Source organism: Bufo gargarizans, chromosome 5, assembly GCF_014858855.1.
Source record: "Bufo gargarizans isolate SCDJY-AF-19 chromosome 5, ASM1485885v1, whole genome shotgun sequence".
Lineage (NCBI taxonomy): Eukaryota > Metazoa > Chordata > Amphibia > Anura > Bufonidae > Bufo > Bufo gargarizans.
In genome coordinates, this window is record NC_058084.1 from 70,417,108 (window position 1) to 70,437,870 (window position 20,763).

A 20,763-nucleotide genomic window follows, 5' to 3' on the forward strand; every position below is an offset into this window, starting at 1 on the left:
ATAGCAGTGCTAAGTTGAAATCGCCATGCGATTACTTCGAGTTATATTAATTGCATCGCAATTTCAACTTTTTACGTATATTCTTACTATTGCTCTAACTTCGTCTTTTAGAATATTACGATACGAATATTCTAAAAGACGAGATAAGAGCAATATTACGAATATTCTAAAAGACGAAGTTAGAGCAATATTACGAAATTTCGTAAAATACCCATATAGATTGTAATTTAGCTAATATACTGCTATAGTAATTTTTTTAATAGTGTACATATTTTACAAAACTTAAGTTCAGAAGAGGCCAAAAAAAATAATTGAGATTATAGCACTATATTAGCTAAATTACAATCTATATGTGTATTTTACGAAATTTCGTAATATTGCTCTAACTTCGTCTTTTAGAATATTCGTAATATTCTAAAAGACGAAGTTAGAGCAATATTACGAAATTTCGTAAAATACACATATTAGCCTAGCCATAGTCAATTAGTCATAGGAACGTTGCCTTATACTATCAAAGAAAAAATTTGCAATACGTGATTGATTAAATCGCATATTATTCGCGATAATTGGAATAATATGCAAATATTCGATTTCGACGAATATAACACGAATATTCAATCGAATATTCGCGAAATATCGCAAAATCGAATATGGCACCTCCCGCTCATCACTATTCATAAAATTACAGGCAGCACAAAGCTGTAATATCTATAGTACAAGTATAATTGAAAAAAATTGAGATACTCCCACCTGGGAGAATAGGACCATCAGAAAATAGTGCCATGGATTTGCTAGTGTATGAATGGGATATTCAGATTATATTTAAAGTTCCTCTGTAGATTGGAAGGTTCTTCCTTATTTCATATGTTTACACCACAGAATGAATTATCCCCAGGTAAGAATTTTTCTCAATGCAATATAGAATAATCTTGGAGGGTATTTTCCTAATGTGATTTTTTTGTGGGAGATTGACTTGTGAGACATAGAATTTGCGGAACGGACATACGGAAACGGAATGCATGCAGAGTAACATCCTTTTTTTGTGTGAACCCATTGAAATGAATGGTTCCGCATACGGTCTGCAAAATACACGGAACAGACACAGAAAGAAAATACGGTCGTGTACATGAGCTCTTATTAATATAAATTCCTGAGACAGTTTTTCGGAACTTCATAGACACTGATAAAGCTGCCTATCAGGAACTTGTAAGGGTCTGTGAGCCTAGACATCGAATCAATCAGGTTCCTAGCTCAGCATTAAATTCCAGAGCTAGGCAGGGGATTTAAATGTAGTATTGACTTTTGTATGTGTCCTAGCTCCTGTGCATTGTGCCGCTCTTTCTGCTGATTTGGCTATATCTGTTTCTTCTGGTTTTGACCTTGCTTGCCCACTACTCTTTAGTCCCCCTTTAGTCATTCTGGTAGGTCTAATACTAACAAGCAGGCACTTGTTTTCTGCTAGGCTCTGCAGACATAAACTGGGTGCCTAGCAGCCAAGTCCTTCTGGTCCTGCAGCAAGTTATAGTGAAGAACCTAGGGGTAGCCTTAGGGAAACAGGGTGGTTAAAGGGGTTGTCTCATTTCAGCAAATAGCATTTATCATGTAGACAAAGTTAATATAAGGCAATTACTAATGTACTGTGGTTGTCCATATTGTTTCCTTTGCTGGCTTGATTCATTTTTTTCATCACATTACAACTATTTCCTGATTTTGAGATCAAATCGTATGGCCATTGGCTCTGCCGAGGGCAGCCAGCCAGGCCATGGCTGGACTTTCTGACTGTTTGTCCCTTGGTTATTACATTTAGTTCCTGAACTTTCTAGACCATGTCCTGTTGCTGACTATGTTCAGTTCTTGTTTCTACACTTTAGTTCCTGTGCCTAGGCTCCAGCTCCTGTGTTTATGCTTCAGCATCTGGTGTTCATCTTCCTGGTTCCTCTCATGAGATGCGCTGTTGGACCTGCTGCTGACCTCTCCTCTACTGAAAGGATACTGAAAGGTTGCCAGTTGACCAAAGTGGTCTTTTCAATTCTGCTCCTACTCTATTCTAGTTACAAGTCCAACACTGGTATATTAAGTCTTCATTACTTAGCCACTTACTGCTATTCCTGCTAAGCAATAGTTAACCCCTTGGTGTTCTAAATATTTTTTATTTTCCCTTTAGTATTTTCCTCTCCACCTCCAAAGAGCCATAACTTTTTAAAGTTTCTATTCACATAGCCGTATGAAGGCCTATGTTTCATGAGACAAGTCTTGGGTTTAAAGGGGTATTCCCATCACAGACAATAGGGCCAGATCAATAGGATTTGCCCCCATTGTCTCATAAGTGTGGGTCCTACCTCTGGAGAGTGGTGGCTGGAGGACCCCGGGGTCCGGCCACCGCCAAGCCCTCTCCCTATTCAAGTGAATGGGAGCACAGTGCGCTTACGCAGCCACTGCTCCCATTCATTTCTATGGGGCCGACGGAAATAGCAGAGCCAGCGCTTGGTAATTTTTGGTGGCCCCATAGAAATGAATGTAGTGATGTTTTAGGAGGGTTGCTCTGCTGACTGGTAAATCCAAAGCTGGACAACTTATCTGTGAGCCTGGACATCTAATCAATCAGGTTCCTAGCTTAGCATTCAATTCCAGAGCTAGGCAGGAGATTTAAGTGTAGACTTTTGTCTTTGCCTATGATTTTGTATGTGTCTTAGCTCCTGTGCATTGTACTGCTCTCAACACCTGCATTAGGACTCCTGGTGAACTGACTTTTGGATTGTTTCTGAAGGAACACCTTTTCTGCTGATTTGGCTGTATCTGTTTCTTCTGGTTTTGACCCTGCTTAGGCTACTTTCACACTAGCGTTCGATCGGATCCGTTCTGAACGGATCCGATCATAATAATGCAGACGGAGGCTCCGTTCAGAACGGATCCGTCTGCATTATATTGTCAAAAAAAAGCTAAGTGTGAAATTAGCCTGAGCGGATCCGTCCAGACTTTTACATTGAAAGTCAATGGGGGACGGATCCGCTTGAAGATTGAGCCATATTGTGGCATCTTCAAACGGATCCGTCCCCATTGACTTACATTGTAAGTCTGGACGGATCCGCACGCCTCCGCACGGCCAGGCGGACACCCGAACGCTGCAAGCAGCGTTCAGGTGTCCGCCTGCTGAGCGGAGCGGAGGCTGAACGCCGCCAGACTGATGCAGTCTGAGCGGATCCGCATCCATTCAGACTGCATCAGGGCTGGACGGAAGCGTTCGGGTCCGCTCGTGAGCCCCTTCAAACGGAGCTCACGAGCGGACAGCCGAACGCTAGTGTGAAAGGAGCCTTACCAGTACTCTTTAGCACCCCCTGGTCGTTCTGGTAGATTTGATACTAGAAAGCTGGCACTTCTTTTCTGCTAGACTCTGCAGACATAAACTGGGTGGCTAGCAACCAATCCTTCTGGTCCTGCGACAAGCTATGGTGAAGAGCCTAAGGGAAACATGTTGGCTAAAGGGGTTGTCTCATTTCAGCAAATGGGATTTATCATGTAGACAAAGTTAATATAAGGCACTTACTAATGTACTGTGATTGTCCATATTGCCTCCCTTGCTGGCTTAATTAATTTTTCCATCGCATTATACACTGCTTGCTTCCATGGTTACGACTAGGGATGAGCGAACCCGGACTGTATAGTTCGGGTTCGTACCGAATTTTGGGGTGTCAGTGACACGGACCCGAACCCGGACATTTTCGTAAAAGTCCGGGTTCGGGTTCGGTGTTCGTCGCTTTCTTGGCGCTTTTGTGACGCTTTCTTGGCGCTTTTTGAAAGGCTGCAAAGCAGCCAATCAACAAGCGTCATACTACTTGCCCCAAGAGGCCATCACAGCCATGCCTACTATTGGCATGGCTGTGATTGGCCAGAGCACCATGTGACCCAGCCTCTATTTAAGCTGGAGTCACATAGCGCCGCCCGTCACTCTGCTCTGATCAGCGTAGGGAGAGGTTGCGGCTGCGACAGTAGGGCGAGAATAGGCAGATTAACTCCTCCAAAGGACTTGATTAATCGATCGATCTGCAGCTGTGCATCATTGAGCTGCTGAAATTCAATTGCTCACTGTTTTTAGGCTGCCCAGACCGTTTGTCAGTCACTTTTTACTGGGGTGATCGGCGGCCATTTTGTGTCTTGTGGTGTGCTAGCACAAGCTGCGACCAAGTGCATTTAACCCTCAATGGTGTGGTTGTTTTTTGGCTAATTCCTACATCAGGGTGAAGCTGTCACACCAAGTGCATTTAACCAGCAATAGTCTGGTTATTTTTTGGCCATATACTACATCAGGGGCAAGCTGCGCCTGTCACCAAGTGCATTTAACCCTCAATGGTGTGGTTGTTTTTTGGCTAAATCCTACATCAGGGTGAAGCTGTCACACCAAGTGCATTTAACCAGCAATAGTCTGTTTATTTTTTGGCCATATACTACATCAGGGGCAAGCTGCGCCTGTCACCAAGTGCATTTAACCCTCAGTAGTGTGGTTGGTCAAGCTGTCACACCAAGTGCATTTAACCAGCAATAGTCTGTTTATTTTTTGGCCATATACTACATCAGGGGCAAGCTGCGCCTGTCACAAAGTGCATTTAACCCTCAGTAGTGTGGTTATTTTTTGGCCATATCCCAGTCTAATTCTGTCAGTAAACCTATACCTGTCACCCAGCGCCTAAATACTAGGCCTCAAATTCATATCCAGCTAAATCTGTCGTTACTGCTGTAGCTGGGCGAGTTAGTTAGTGTCCGTTCAAGCACATTTCTTGTTCTGGGTTGAAATACAATTCCCAATTTAGCAATTTCCTAATTTAGTGGTTTCTGCTGTATCAGAGCTATTTGAAATCTATCCCTAAAAGGGTAGATCATATTGAAGGTGCACATAGGGTCATTCAGAATAACTTCACACACACGCTACTGTGCATTTCCAAGTCTAATTCTGTCACTAAACCCATACCTGTCACCCAGCGCCTAAATACTAGGCCTCAAATTTATATCCAGCTAAATCTGTCGTTAGTGCTGTAGCTGGGCGAGTTATTTAGTGTCCGTTCAAGCACATTTCTTGTTCTGGGTTGAAATACAATTCCCAATTTAGCAATTTCCTAATTTAGTGGTTTCTGCTGTATCAGAGCTATTTGAAATCTATCCCTAAAAGGGTAGATCATATTGAAGGTGCACATAGGGACATTCAGAATAACTTCACACACCCGCTACTGTGCATTTCCAAGTCTAATTCTGTCACTAAACCCATACCTGTCACCCAGCGCCTAAATACTAGGCCTCAAATTTATATCCAGCTAAATCTGTCGTTAGTGCTGTAGCTGGGCGAGTTATTTAGTGTCCGTTCAAGCACATTTCTTGTTCTGGGTTGAAATACAATTCCCAATTTAGCAATTTAAAAATTTAGTGGTTTCTGCTGTATCAGAGCTATTTGAAATCTATCCCTAAGGCCTCATGCACACGACAGTTTTTTTTCACGGTCCGCAAAAACGGGGTCCGTGGGTCCGTGATCCGTGACCGTTTTTTCGTCCGTGGGTCTTCCTTGATTTTTGGAGGATCCACGGACATGAAAAAAAAGTCGTTTTGGTGTCCGCCTGGCCCTGCGGAGCCAAACGGATCCGTCCTGAATTACAATGCAAGTCAATGGGGACGGATCCGTTTGATGTTGACACAATATGGTGCCATTTCAAATGGATCCGTCCCCATTGACTTTCAATGTAAAGTCTGGAGTTCTTTTATACCATCGGATTGGAGTTTTCTCCAATCCGATGGTATATTTTAACTTGAAGCGTCCCCATCACCATGGGAACGCCTCTATGTTAGAATATACTGTCGGATATGAGCTACTTCGTGAACCTCAGATCCGACAGTATATTCTAACACAGAGGCGTTCCCATGGTGATGGGGACGCTTCAGGTTAGAATACACTACAAACTTTGTACAAGACTGCCCCCTGCTGCCTGGCAGCACCCGATCTCTTACAGGGGGATATGATAGCACAATTAACCCCTTCAGGTGCGGCACCTAAAGGGGTTAATTGTACTATCATATTCCCCTGTAAGAGATCAGGGCTGCCAGGCAGCAGGGGGCAGCCCCCCCCCTCCCCAGTTTGAATATCGTTGGTGGCACAGTGTGCGCCCACTATCGCCCCCCCTCCCTCCCTCTATTGTAATAAATCGTTGGTGGCACAGTGTGCGCCCACCATCGCCCCCCCCCTCCCTCCCTCTATTGTAATAAATCGTTGGTGGCACAGTGTGCGCCCACCATCGCCCCCCCCTCCCTCCCTCTATTGTATTAAATCGTTGGTGGCACAGTGTGCCAACCACCATTGATGGTGGGCGCACACTGTGCCACCAACGATATTCAAACTGGGGAGGGGGGGGGGTCTGCCCCCTGCTGCCTGGCAGCCCTGATCTCTTACAGGGGAATATGATAGTACAATTAACCCCTTTAGGTGCCGCACCTGAAGGGGTTAATTGTGCTATCATATCCCCCTGTAAGAGATCGGGTGCTGCCAGGCAGCAGGGGGCAGTCTTGTACAAAGTTTGCAGTGTATTCTAACTAGAAGCGTCCCCATCACCATGGGAACGCTTCTGTGTTAGAATATACTGTCGGAAATGAAGTGAAAACTTAGATCTGAAAAAGCTTTTATGCAGACGGATCTTCGGATCCGTCTGTATGAAAGCAACCTACGGCCACGGATCACGGACACGGATGCCAATCTTGTGTGCATCCGTGTTCTTTCACGGACCCATTGACTTGAATGGGTCCGTGAACCGTTGTCAGTCAAAAAAATAGGACAGGTCATATTTTTTTGACGGACAGGATACACGGATCACGGCCTCGGCTGCAAAACGGTGCATTTTCCGATTTTTCCACGGACCCATTGAAAGTCAATGGGTCCGCGAAAAAAACCGGAAAACGCCACAACGGCCACGGATGCACACAACGGTCGTGTGCATGAGGCCTAAAAGGGTAGATCATATTGAAGGTGCACATAGGGTCATTCAGAATAACTTCACACACCCGCTACTGTGCATTTCCAAGTCTAATTCTGTCACTAAACCCATACCTATCACCCAGCGCCTAAATACTAGGCCTCAAATTTATATCCAGCTGAATTTGAATACAATACATTGGGCCAAATAATATTTTTGTTGTTGTGGTGAACGATAACAATGAGGAAAACATCTAGTAAGGGACGCGGACATGGTCGTGGTGGTGTTAGTGGACCCTCTGGTGCTGGGAGAGGACGTGGCCGTTCTGCCACATCCACACGTCCTAGTGTACCAACTACCTCAGGTCCCAGTAGCCGCCAGAATTTACAGCGATATATGGTGGGGCCCAATGCCGTTCTAAGGATGGTATTGGTAAGGCCTGAGCAGGTACAGGCATTAAACAATTGGGTGGCCGACAGTGGATCCAGCACGTTCACATTATCTCCCACCCAGTCTTCTGCAGAAAGCGCACAGATGGCGCCTGAAAACCAACCCCATCAGTCTGTCACATCACCCCCATGCATACCAGGGAAACTGTCTCAGCCTCAAGTTATGCAGCAGTCTCTTATGCTGTTTGAAGACTCCGCTGGCAGGGTTTCCCAAGGGCATCCACCTAGCCCTTCCCCAGCGGTGAAAGACATAGAATGCACTGACGCACAACCACTTATGTTTCCTGATGATGAGGACATGGGAATACCACCTCAGCATGTCTCTGATGATGACGAAACACAGGTGCCAACTGCTGCGTCTTTCTGCAGTGTGCAGACTGAACAGGAGGTCAGGGATCAAGACTGGGTGGAAGACGATGCAGGGGACGATGAGGTCCTAGACCCCACATGGAATGAAGGTCGTGCCACTGACTTTCACAGTTCGGAGGAAGAGGCAGTGGTGAGACCGAGCCAACAGCGTAGCAAAAGAGGGAGCAGTGGGCAAAAGCAGAACACCCGCCGCCAAGAGACTCCGCCTGCTACTGACCGCCGCCATCTTGGACCGAGCACCCCAAAGGCAGCTTCAAGGAGTTCCCTGGCATGGCACTTCTTCAAACAATGTGCTGATGACAAGACCCGAGTGGTTTGCACGCTGTGCCATCAGGGCCTGAAGCGAGGCATTAACGTTCTGAACCTTAGCACAACCTGCATGACCAGGCACCTGCATGCAAAGCATGAACTGCAGTGGAGTAAACACCTTAAAACCAAGGAAGTCACTGAGGCTCCCCCTGCTACTTCTTCTGCTGCTGCCGCCTCGGCCTCTTCTGCTGCTGCCGCCTCGGCCTCTTCTGCTGCTGCCGCCTCGGCCTCTTCCTCCACCTCTGGAGGAACGTTGGCACCTGCCGCCCAGCAAACAGGGGATGTACCACCAACACCACCACCACCTCCGTCACCAAGCATCTCAACCATGTCACACGGCAGCGTTCAGCTCTCCATCTCACAAGCGTAAATTCCCACCTAGCCACCCTCGATCCCTGGCCCTGAATGCCAGCATTTCTAAACTACTGGCCTATGAAATGCTGTCATTTAGGCTGGTGGACACAGACAGCTTCAAACAGCTCATGTCGCTTGCTGTCCCACAGTATGTTGTTCCCAGCCGCCACTACTTCTCCAAGAGAGCCGTGCCTTCCCTGCACAACCAAGTATCCAATAAAATCAAGTGTGCACTGCGCAACGCCATCTGTGGCAAGGTCCACCTAACCACAGATACGTGGACCAGTAAGCACGGCCAGGGACGCTATATCTCCCTAACTGCACACTGGGTAAATGTAGTGGCAGCTGGGCCCCAGGCGGAGAGCTGTTTGGCGCACGTCCTTCCGCCGCCAAGGATCGCAGGGCAACATTCTTTGCCTCCTGTTGCCACCTCCTCCTACTCAGCTTCCTCCTCCTCTTCTTCCACCTGCTCATCCAGTCAGCCACACACCTTCACCACCAACTTCAGCACAGCCCGGGGTAAACGTCAGCAGGCCATTCTGAAACTCATATGTTTGGGGGACAGGCCCCACACCGCACAGGAGTTGTGGCGGGGTATAGAACAACAGACCGACGAGTGGTTTCTGCCGGTGAGCCTCAAGCCTGGCCTGGTGGTGTGCGATAATGGGCGAAATCTCGTTGCAGCTCTGGGACTAGCCGGTTTGACGCACATCCCTTGCTTGGCGCATGTGCTGAATTTGGTGGTGCAGAAGTTCATTCACAACTACCCCGACATGTCAGAGCTGCTGCATAAAGTGCGGGCCGTCTGTGCGCGCTTCCGGCGTTCACATCCTGCCGCTGCTCGCCTGTCTGCGCTACAGCGTAACTTCGGCCTTCCCGCTCACCGCCTCATATGCGACGTGCCCACCAGGTGGAACTCCACCTTGCACATGCTGGACAGACTGTGCGAGCAGCAGCAGGCCATAGTGGAGTTTCAGCTGCAGCACGCACGGGTCAGTCGCACTGCGGAACAGCACCACTTCACCACCAATGACTGGGCCTCCATGCGAGACCTGTGTGCCCTGTTGCGCTGTTTCGAGTACTCCACCAACATGGCCAGTGGCGATGACGCCATTATCAGCGTTACAATACCACTTCTATGTCTCCTTGAGAAAACACTTAGGGCGATGATGGAAGAGGAGGTGGCCCAGGAGGAGGAGGAGGAGGAGGAGGAAGAGGGGTCATTTTTAGCACTTTCAGGCCAGTCTCTTCGAAGTGACTCAGAGGGAGGTTTATTTCAACAGCAGAGGCCAGGTACAAATGTGGCCAGCCAGGGCCCACTACTGGAGGACGAGGAGGACGAGGATGAGGAGGAGATGGAGGAGGATGAGGATGAAGCATGGTCACAGCGGGGTGGCACCCAACGCAGCTCGGGCCCATCATTGGTGCGTGGCTGGGGGGAAAGGCAGGACGATGACGATACGCCTCCCACAGAGGACAGCTTGTCCTTACCCCTGGGCAGCCTGGCACACATGAGCGACTACATGCTGCAGTGCCTGCGCAACGACAGCAGAGTTGCCCACATTTTAACGTGTGCGGACTACTGGGTTGCCACCCTGCTGGATCCACGGTACAAAGACAATGTGCCCACCTTACTTCCTGCACTGGAGCGTGATAAGAAGATGCGCGAGTACAAGCGCACGTTGGTAGACGCGCTACTGAGAGCATTCCCAAATGTGACAGGGGAACAAGTGGAAGCCCAAGGCAAAGGAGGAGCAAGAGGTCGCCAAGGCAGCTGTGTCACGGCCAGCTCCTCTGAGGGCAGGGTTAGCATGGCAGAGATGTGGAAAACTTTTGTCAACACGCCACAGCTTACTGCACCACCACCTGATACGCAACGTGTTAGCAGGAGGCAACATTTCACTAACATTGTGGAACAGTACGTGTGCACACCCCTCCACGTACTGACTGATGGTTCGGCCCCATTCAACTTCTGGGTCTCTAAATTGTCTACGTGGCCAGAGCTAGCCTTTTATGCCTTGGAGGTGCTGGCCTGCCCGGCGGCCAGCGTTTTGTCTGAACGTGTATTCAGCACGGCAGGGGGCGTCATTACAGACAAACGCAGCCGCCTGTCTACAGCCAATGTGGACAAGCTGACGTTCATAAAAATGAACCAGGCATGGATCCCACAGGACCTGTCCATCCCTTGTGCAGATTAGACATTAACTACCTCCCCTTAACCATATATTATTGGACTCCAGGGCACTTCCTCATTCAATCCTATTTTTATTTTCATTTTGCCATTATATTGCGAGGCTACCCAAAGTTGAATGAACCTCTCCTCTGTCTGGGTGCCGGGGCCTAAATATATGCCAATGGACTGTTCCAATGTTGGGTGATGTGAAGCCTGATTCTCTGCTATGACATGCAGACTGATTCTCTGCCGACATGAAGCCAGATTGTCTGTTATGGGACCTCTCTCCTCTGCCTGGGTGCTGGGCCTAAATTTATGAAAATGGACTGTTACAGTGGTGGGTGACGTGAAGCCAGATTCTCTGCTATGACATGAAGACTGATTCTCTGGTGACATGAAGCCAGATTCTGTGTTACGGAACCTCTCTCCTCTGCCTGTGTGCTGGGCCTAAATTTATGAAAATGGACTGTTCCAGTGGTGGGTGACGTGAAGCGTGATTCTCTGCTATGGGACCTCTCTCCAATTGATTTTGGTTAATTTTTATTTATTTAATTTTTATTTTAATTCATTTCCCTATCCACATTTGTTTGCAGGGGATTTACCTACATGTTGCTGCCTTTTGCAGCCCTCTAGCCCTTTCCTGGGCTGTTTTACAGCCTTTTTAGTGCCGAAAAGTTCGGGTCCCCATTGACTTCAATGGGGTTCGGGTTCGGGATGAAGTTCGGATCGGGTTCGGATCCCGAACCCGAACATTTTCGGGAAGTTCGGCCGAACTTCTCGAACCCGAACATCCAGGTGTCCGCTCAACTCTAGTTACGACCACTTTGCAATCCAGCAGGGGTGGCCGTGCTTGCACACTATAGGAAACAGCACTGGCTTCTCTGGTGGTTGGAACAGTGGGAGTGCACATAGCCACACAAGTAATGCAGCTCCCATCCATGTCACATCGTTTCTGCACTGCAGCGGTGGTCGTGACCCCTGGAAATGAGCAGTGTATAATACAATGGAAAAATGAATAAAGCGATCAAAGGAAACAATATGGACAATCACAATACATTAGTAAGTGGCTTGTATTAACTTTTTCTACATGAGAAATACCATTTGCGGAAGTGAGACAACCCCTTTAAGAATGAGTGGTAGCAGCTTTTGAGTTTGCTGGCTGTGGTTCCAGACGGTGACCATAGTATTTCCCAACACTGCTCTAATGTGTAACTAAGTCTGTGGATCCCGAAGAGAACAAAAGTCTTAACTTCATTTGCAGAGAGTCCTTGAGAAGCCGGTGTAGAGATAGGATTGATAGTGGCCCTGATGAAGGGTTGTGTCATGGTTTATTCCCTCAGGTAGTTTCTCCCTGGGGATTGGTACAGTGGAAATATAGTACTGAAGAAGGAGGCCAGAGTTAACCATAACAAAGTCTTTTTACTAAGTGCAACGTAGATCTTGAAATACATACAGTAGCAGCAGGTTGGTTGGTGGTAATTCAGTACTTAGGTGATACTGGCCTAGTGTTTATTTGGTGATGGGTAACTTGGTTGTAGTCCCTTACCTTACAGCAGTGTCTGTAGATGTTGATCAGTCATTCTCAAGTCTTTACTTGAGTCTTCTGGAGTAGGTTTTTCTAAAGAATCCTGTATCTGGACAGGAACTCCCCCTCTTGGCAGGGGGAGCAGGGCCAACCCACTCCTACAAAGAGGGGAGAAACAGGGTGATTAACTCTGTTTCTGCCAACCTTGTCCATGCTTTCCTTGAAGGTAGCTATGGCCAGAAGCAGATAGTAAGATACATCACATAACAATAAACAATGTGTAGTACTCCCGGGTCTCTTGCATGCACCATTATGTGAGCCTGGCCCGATTAGTAGATGTGGACTTCAAGCTCTTTGTGTTTTTGGGCAAAAATCTTGGAGACTTCTGGTTAGAAAGGAAATTGGGACTGGTGAACATTTTATGTGACAGCCAGGTTTAACACATTATTTCTGACTCTGTATAATGCTCTGGTGCATGTTACGATTCATAAATGACCTTTTGTTGAATTCTAAGCAATAAACCTTTCCAATAGCAACAATGGAACTGTAAACTTTATTCCCATTAAAAATGGCTAAGCAGATGATTACTATAATACATTACAGTGAATAGTAACCGCCCCTCCCATTTATAACGCAAAGGTTTTCTTAGAGCAGTGATTAGGTGTTCATGTTGTCCCGAGTCCAAGCAATTAAATAGAAGGGAGTGCATTATAAATCCATGTAGATGAAGGTTGTTCTACACAACGCTCTCTCCCCTTTTTAACGTGCATCTATCTACAGTCTAATTGCAATCTGATATCAATGCAGCCTAGTTAACTATGAAATACCAGTGCTGGGAAGTAAAGCTCAGAGGAGATGCTGCTGTTTTATGATGGACCATTTGCCAAAAACATAAAAGGTGAGATAATGCTCTCAGAGGAAGCATTGTGTAGCTCCAATCTATCCTGATAGGAAATTACTGGAGTAGCTTACAGTCAATTAAAGGGACATTATCATAATTTCTTTTCCTATTTTACAATGAACTGGGCATAACTTAGAACCTGCTTTAGTGTGTTTAATTCAATAGTTAACATTCTTTCTTACAGGGTTATCATGTAGAGGAAATGCAACCACAGCTACTAACCTAGCATCTAAATAGTAAATTATGAACTAATTTTGCACATTCTTAGTCTTCTCTTATTTTCTTGTTAGGTGTTTTACTGAATATAGCTTATTTCAAAGAGACCATATAGAATCAATTTTTAGGTCCGTGGCATAAAGCAAATTCTACCAATGTACCTGCTGAGGAACCAATATACTCTCCTCAACATTACAATGATGGCACCAAGAAGGCCAAGCTGTAAGGTTATAGAAATCGAAGAAGTGGCAGGTGTCACTAAAATCTGCTAAAATTTTCAAGCACTTAGCTCCAAACTGTGGCATTTGGGAGGGACATGAAAGCTAGATTGAAACCAAAGATTTTTAGCCACATGAAACCTCAAAAATTGGATCAAGTCGTGGGGGAGGACTGTGTGATGCCTCCTATTAATCGATGTGCCAGTTATTGCCAGTTGTCACAAACTAAGAGGGACAAAATCCTTGAACTGAGAGACCTTGTTTTAACGCACCAGCAGATCCCTATGTGCCTAGGCTGAGATGTCAGCACTGTTCACTGTTGCATGTCCCAGCCATTGGGAGAACAATGGTGGGAAACAATATCTAACAAACCATCAGAAGGCATTGGGCTATGAGAAAGGTGTCCTACTACAGTTGTTCAATTGACCTCATACCACTGCTCTCAAAGGCTATCATGGTGCACAGTAATATGGCAATGGAGCCTTTGATGGGGGTCTAACCTCTTCAGAGATGAGTCCTGCTTTTGTCTTGGACACAATAATAGCTAGAGATTGATCTGGAGACCACGTGGGCAACACAATGAAGAGGCCTTCACAAGGGAACATATTATGGTGTGGGGTGGCATAATGTATGGTAGCCAGACCCTTCTAGTCTTCAATTCAGGTACACTAACAGCTCAGCGTTACATTGATTTAGTCATAGAGCTAGTGGTACAGACAGTCCTCCAAAGTGTCCCAGGAGCCTATTTTTCAACAAGATAATGCCAGGCCGCATGTTTCTTGTGCTACTGCGAACAGCCTGCATGGTCTAAACATGCTACTATGACCTGCAGCATCTCCAGACTTGTCCCCCATCATATTCATCTGGGATGGGATATCATAGGTCAACAATTGCAAAGGGAGCTGCCACCAGTGGATCTTGATGATTTGTGAGTCCAAGTGTATTTAGCGTGGCAAAACATTCATCAGACAACCATTAATAACCCCATTGGCAGCATACCAAGGTGTGTAAGTGTGTGTATTTCTATGTGTGGCGGTCATACTTGGTACTGGATAAATCAAGATATTTTTAATACTTTGTTCCATTTTCATTTGCTTATCATTAACATGTTTGTGATTTCCATAATTCCATAACTTTTCCTTCTTGGTGTTGCAATGCATGCTGAGGAGTGTAGTATGAGAAAGTAATGAGTGACACATCAACAATAATTGGATGTATTGTGATACTTTGCCCTGAACATGATGGTGAACCTGTGGTTTTAGATATCCAACTAGTCCTTGCTCCATTAGATATTCTGCCTATATCTTATTTCTGACCATGAGACTGCTACAGGGTCGGGGGTAGTGATAGACGAACATCAGCCTGCATGGTTCGCAAACACTCATTCGCAAACAGATGTTCGCGAACCGCGCGTTCGCGGCGAGCCCCATTGACTTTAATATCAGGCGTACCTGAAAAACCTTCATAGTAGTAGTGGCGCCAGTGGCGTTGCTAGGGCTAGTGTCACCCGGTGCGGTAGAAAATGGTGTCACCCCCCCTGGGACGAGTCACGTAGGGGACGTCCATCAAGCTCCGCCACATTGCCGGATCGGAATATGCCCCCCCACATTGCCCAACATTAAGTAATATGCCCCCCTACACTGCCCCACATTAAGTAATATGCCCCCCTACACTGCCCCACATTAAGTAATATGCCCCCCTACACTGCCCCACATTAAGTAATATGCCCCCCCACACTGCCCCACATTAAGTAATATGCCCCCCCCACACTGCCCCACATTAAGTAATATGCCCCCCCACACTGCCCCACATTAAGTAATATGCCCCCCCACACTGCCCCACATTAAGTAATATGCCCCCCACACTGCCCCACATTAAGTAATATGCCCCCCCACACTGCCCCACATTAAGTAATATGCCCCCCCACACTGCCCCACATGAAAGGGGTTCTGCACTTTGTTTTAACTGATGATCTATCCTCTGGATAGATCATCAGCATCTGATCAGCAGGGGTCCGACACTCGGGACCCCCGCCAATCAGCTGTTTGAGAAGGCAGCGGCGCTCCAGCAGCGCCGCGGCCTTCTCACTGTTTACCGCTGGCCCAGTGACGTCACGACTAGTATCAACTAGCGTGGGAGGGGCTAAGCTCTGTTTACTTGAATGGAGCTTAGACGCGCCCAGGCCAGTTGATACTAGTCGTGACGTCACTGAGCCAGCGGCGCTGCTGCCTTCTCAAACTGCTGATCGGCGGGGGTCCCGGGTGTCGGACCCCCGCTGATCAGATGCTGATGATCTATCCAGAGGATAGATCATCAGTTAAAACAAAGTGGAGAACCCCTTTAAGTAATATGCCCCCCCACACTGCCCTCAATTATGTAATTTGCCCCCACTAAGTAATTTTTCCCCACACTGCCCTCCATTATGTAGTTTGCGGCATTTCCAGGAAATGCACTTTAATGCTCCATGAGTCATGGAGCATTAAAGTGCATTTCCACCTTCTGTTCAAGCTTTACCCAGGCTGGACCTGGAGGCCCCAACCCCCTGCCCCCCCTAAATATAATAAATACTATAATGGGGTATTAAATGAAATCTAAATATAAAGTCAATATGCGCTCTCTGCGCTACCTACCACACCTCCTCCTCCCTCAGGCGCGGCAGGGGCAGGTCTGGCTGGCTGTGTGAGTGAGTCACCACCCAATCCATTAGCTCCAGACTCGAGTCCTGGGCCTGCAGGCTGCTCCTGCAGTGCAGCCGCGGCGGCGCTACTCACCAGGTAGTCACACCCCCTTCTCCACGTGACGGCCGGACCGACATCCTTGCTAGTGAGTAAGGAGTAGTGATGGGAAGTTCGGATCTTTTAGGTGAATCGGTTCATTTGAATCAGCTTATTCAAATGAACCGATTCATGAATCGGATCTTCGGTTCACTTGATGAGTCACTGACTGCTGAGCTGACTCGCAAGTGAACCGAAGACTCTAGGTGCCGGTGCGCATGCGCAGATGCTATACAGTCGATTCACAATCACTTGCTGCTGCTGACTCAGTGCAGTCGGCTCTTCAGCTCTCTAATTAGTAATGAGTGAGTCAGGAAGAGTGATTTATTATAGGGATAGTGAAGGGAAGCTGAGGCTGACGCCGGACAGGAGGACTCAGGAGTCAGAAGCTGTCACTGTGGTGTGCAATGTGCATTGTTACCCACAGTGACAACAGTCTGACACTGACAGTAGTACAATGAACCAAGTGAAGTGAAATGTGAATGCACGCACAGGGAAAACTATGTGCTGAATAGATAACACAGTATTACAGTAACACAGTCACTGGCTGATAATAAAATAGTCCCCACAGTCATCACTCAGGAAAATAACTAGTGTGCAATTTGTGCACGATTTTCTAATAAACCTGAAGAGAGATTGTCACCCTGTCGGATCCGTCCTGCCACCGCTCCGTCCCCGTATCCCATTGACTATAATGGGGACAGGGGTGGAGCTCTGGCGCAGTACGGCAGTTTGCGGTGAGAGGCCGCCGGACTAAAAAGTTGGACATGCAGGACTTTTAGTCCGGCGGCCTTTCGCCATGCACTGCCGTGCTGCGCAGGAGCTCCACCCCCGTCCCCATTATAGTCAATGGGGACGGAACGGTGGTCCGGCGAAATAACGGCAGGACGGATCTGACAGGGTGAACAGCCTGTCGGATCCGTCATGCTGCTAGTGTCAAAGTAGCCTTACAATCTCATGGCTTCTGAGCAACAGATCGCGTGGTCTTCACAGTCATCTGCTGCCCAGAAACCATGATTCTCTAGGGGGACGAGCAGTAGCCATCCCTCATCCTCATGCACATGGCTCACAGGCTCAATATAGAGTAAGATAAAGATATAACACACTCCGTCTCCCACATGAACGGTGACGTCTCTTTTGACAGCCAATTTGATCCTAAAGGGTTAATTCAACCTGGAATCTAAACTCTGTGTCATCTGTCACTTCTCTTATCTCTCTGCTCCTATCCCTGACCCTGGGTTCAGACCTGAGCGTTCTGAAACGAGCGCTCTGTATGCGCGATTGTACGGGCGTTTACAATCGCGCATACAGAGACAAGCGAACACACATTGTTGCGCGTTCCCGAATATCTCTATGTACGGGAACGCGCGACAAAACGCCCCAAAAAAGCTCAAGAACTTGTTTGAGCGTCAGGCGTTTTACAGCGCGATCGTACGCGCTGTAAAACGCCCAAGTGAGAACCATTCCCATAGGGAATCATTGGTTTCTCCGTGTTGAGCGTTTTACAGCGCATAGGAACGCGCTGTAAAACGCTCAGGTGTGAACTTAGGGTTAATCTTATCACTGCTGCAACAAAAGCAGCCAGACAGCCTCAGTGTAAACTGTTCTACACTCTGACTCACGGCTCTTTTAACTCAAAGAATCGAATGAGTCACAAACTAAGTCGGATCTTTAGATTCTTTTAACTTGTGACTCATTCGATTCATTTCTATTCTTAGACTCCCTGCACTTGTGTGACTCAGACGACTCAGAGCTGCTATAGTGTGCTGTGCTTGCCCCGCCCCCTCAGCTCTGGTCGGTGATTGGTTGGTGGGCGGGGAGGGGTGGGGCTGGCGGAAGCCAGCTTCCACTCTGAGATCATATTACGCTCCTCCCCGTCCCTCCCTCAGGCTCCCTGCTGCCAGCGTCTCTGCATTGTCTGTGTGACTGAGCTGAGCCGTTTCAAAACGGATCGGATCAGTCAAGGAGAACTCCGGCGGCCGGCGGGTGACACCCCATCAGACTGGTGTCACCCGGTGCGGCCCGCACCCCCCTCGCAACGCCACTGAGTGGCGCTCACCAGACTCTACACACATGGGAAGCACGGACTGCAGCGGGAACCAAGCGCCAAAATCCAAATGTGGCAAAAAGAAGTGCAGACCTCCAGCTTCCATACAGTGACAGCCTTTATTCTATTCTTTATAATGCAGCAAAAGCTGACCGTGTATTCACATCTACGCGTTTTGGATCAGTTATTCCTGATCCTTCCTCATGACAAAAGTGAATAGCTACACTCTGGTTTAAGTAGACAAAGCTACCAATTACCAGGTGGAAACAATTAACATAGCATATGCCAAACTTTCATTCAGTAATATATACAATATTTTGAAAAAGGACTAAAAGAATAAAAATGCAATACATTAAACTCCATAATTTACATGAGAACAATAAATCAATAATGCAGGATTAAATCTTGTTTGTGATTTAACCCTTGTGGAACAGAGGTACCCATAGGAAAAAATCCAAAAAACCTCCCAATTCAATAGCTTGCGTTTATAGTCGCCTCCCCTGGTAGTGGGATTAACTCTTTCCAGGCCTTGTACCTGAAAACCTGTCACATTGCCCTGGTGGACCACAGCATAGTGGAGGCTAACTGCTGATACATTTCTTGTTTTAGTAAAAGGTATGTCTGACAGGTGTCTGTGGATTCTAACTTTCAAGCTATTGGTTGTACAACCAACATACTGAAGGTGACAACTGGAACATGTGATGCAATAAACGACATGACTGGTATTGCAATGTATATACTGTTTTAATTCAAATGAACGTTGCATAGCAAAAGAAAAAAATTAAGAAAGTCCAGGATGCGAAACTGTCCATCCTGGACTTTAGACCGTATGCAGAAATTTGTATCGTCAAGGTCCAGGACTGATCTTGCCCTCCCTGACAGTTCTCAATCTGTCAGGAGTAGGAGAGGACAGTATGATAGTAAAAAGGATGATATTGTGCCCTTTGTCGCTAATTACAGTCTTGAGTACTCTCAGATATGCAGGATTGTAAAAAAGCATCTTGCGTTTTTGAACTTTGATGACTAATGGACAATTATAGCTTAATCTGGGATTAAATGTATTGCACGCTGGGCACCTACCCTGGCGCAGAAGATTAGTCCCAGTTTTGTATGTTAAAAAAAAAAAAACTTTATCCACCTGTATGAAGGGCACCTATAAGGGTCCATTTGCACGTCCGCAAATGGGTACGCATCCGTTTTGCGGTATCGGGAACGGGTGAGGACCCATTCATTCTCAATGGGGCAGTATGGGATGCGGAGAGCCACGGGAGTTTTTATTTTAGGCCACGGGAGTAAAGGCCCCAAAACTTAGGTATTCACCTGACAGAAAAGGACTTGTGATGATGTGGCTGGAAGTACATTAGGTGGCCACAGAATAAAAATTTTACTGTAGGCCAGTACAGGCCCCAAATATTAGGCATTCACCTGACAGAAAAGAACTTGTGATTATGTGGCTGGAGGTACATTAGGGCGTCACTGGATAAAAATTTTACTGTAGGCCACTACACGCCCAAAAAATTTGCCATTCACTTGACAGAAAAGAGCTTGTGATTATGTGGCTGGAGGTACATTAGGCGGTCACTGGATAAAAATATTACTGTAGGCCAGTACAGGCCCAAAAATTAGGCATTCACCTGACCGAAAAGAACTTGTGATGATGTGTCTAGAGGTACATTAGGCGGTCGCTGAATACAAATTTTACTGTAGGCCACTGGAGTAGAGGCCCCAAAAATTAGGCATTCACCTGACAGAAAAGAACTTTTATGCCGCTGTATATACATACTACAAGGACCATTCTTTGTTCTGGGTGGTGGCAGATATGTGTGGGCTGTCATGAGGAAATTCAATTAGACGTGGTTGTCACAGGTGTCGAATTCCTCCGAGATCCATGCCTCATTATTTTTTAGAAATGTGAGGTAGTCCACACTGTCGTGAGCTGGGCGAGTGCGCTTATCGGTCACGATCCTACTGCTGCGCTGAACGTCCTTTCAGACCGGACACTTGGCGAGGCGCAAGCCAAGAGTTCCATGGCAAATTTTGCCAGCTCTGGCCACAGGTCAAGCCTGCACACCCAGTACCCCAGGGGTTCCTCGCTTCTCAGAGCGTCCACATCAGCCATTAACCCGATGTAGTCGGACACCTGTCGGTCTAGGCGTTCCCTGAGGCTGGATCCAGAGGGCGGCTGTCGATGGGTTGGCTGCAGGAATGATCTCCTATCCAAAGTGACCAACACATCTTCAAACCGCCCTCTTCTTGCAGGTGCGGTAGGATTGGTGCCCGCACCTGTTTCGCTGTGGATGGGTGTAAATTCCTCTGCCAGTAACCGCAGCAGCAGAATGCAGCATCTCTCGAAGCAAGGCTTGGAAATGCTGCATTCCGCCAGCCCTCTGTGATGCTGGTAACATGTCAGCCATTTTGTGTTTGTACTGGGGGTCTAAGTACGTTGCCACCCAGTACTGGTCCTTGCCTTTTATGCTTTTTATA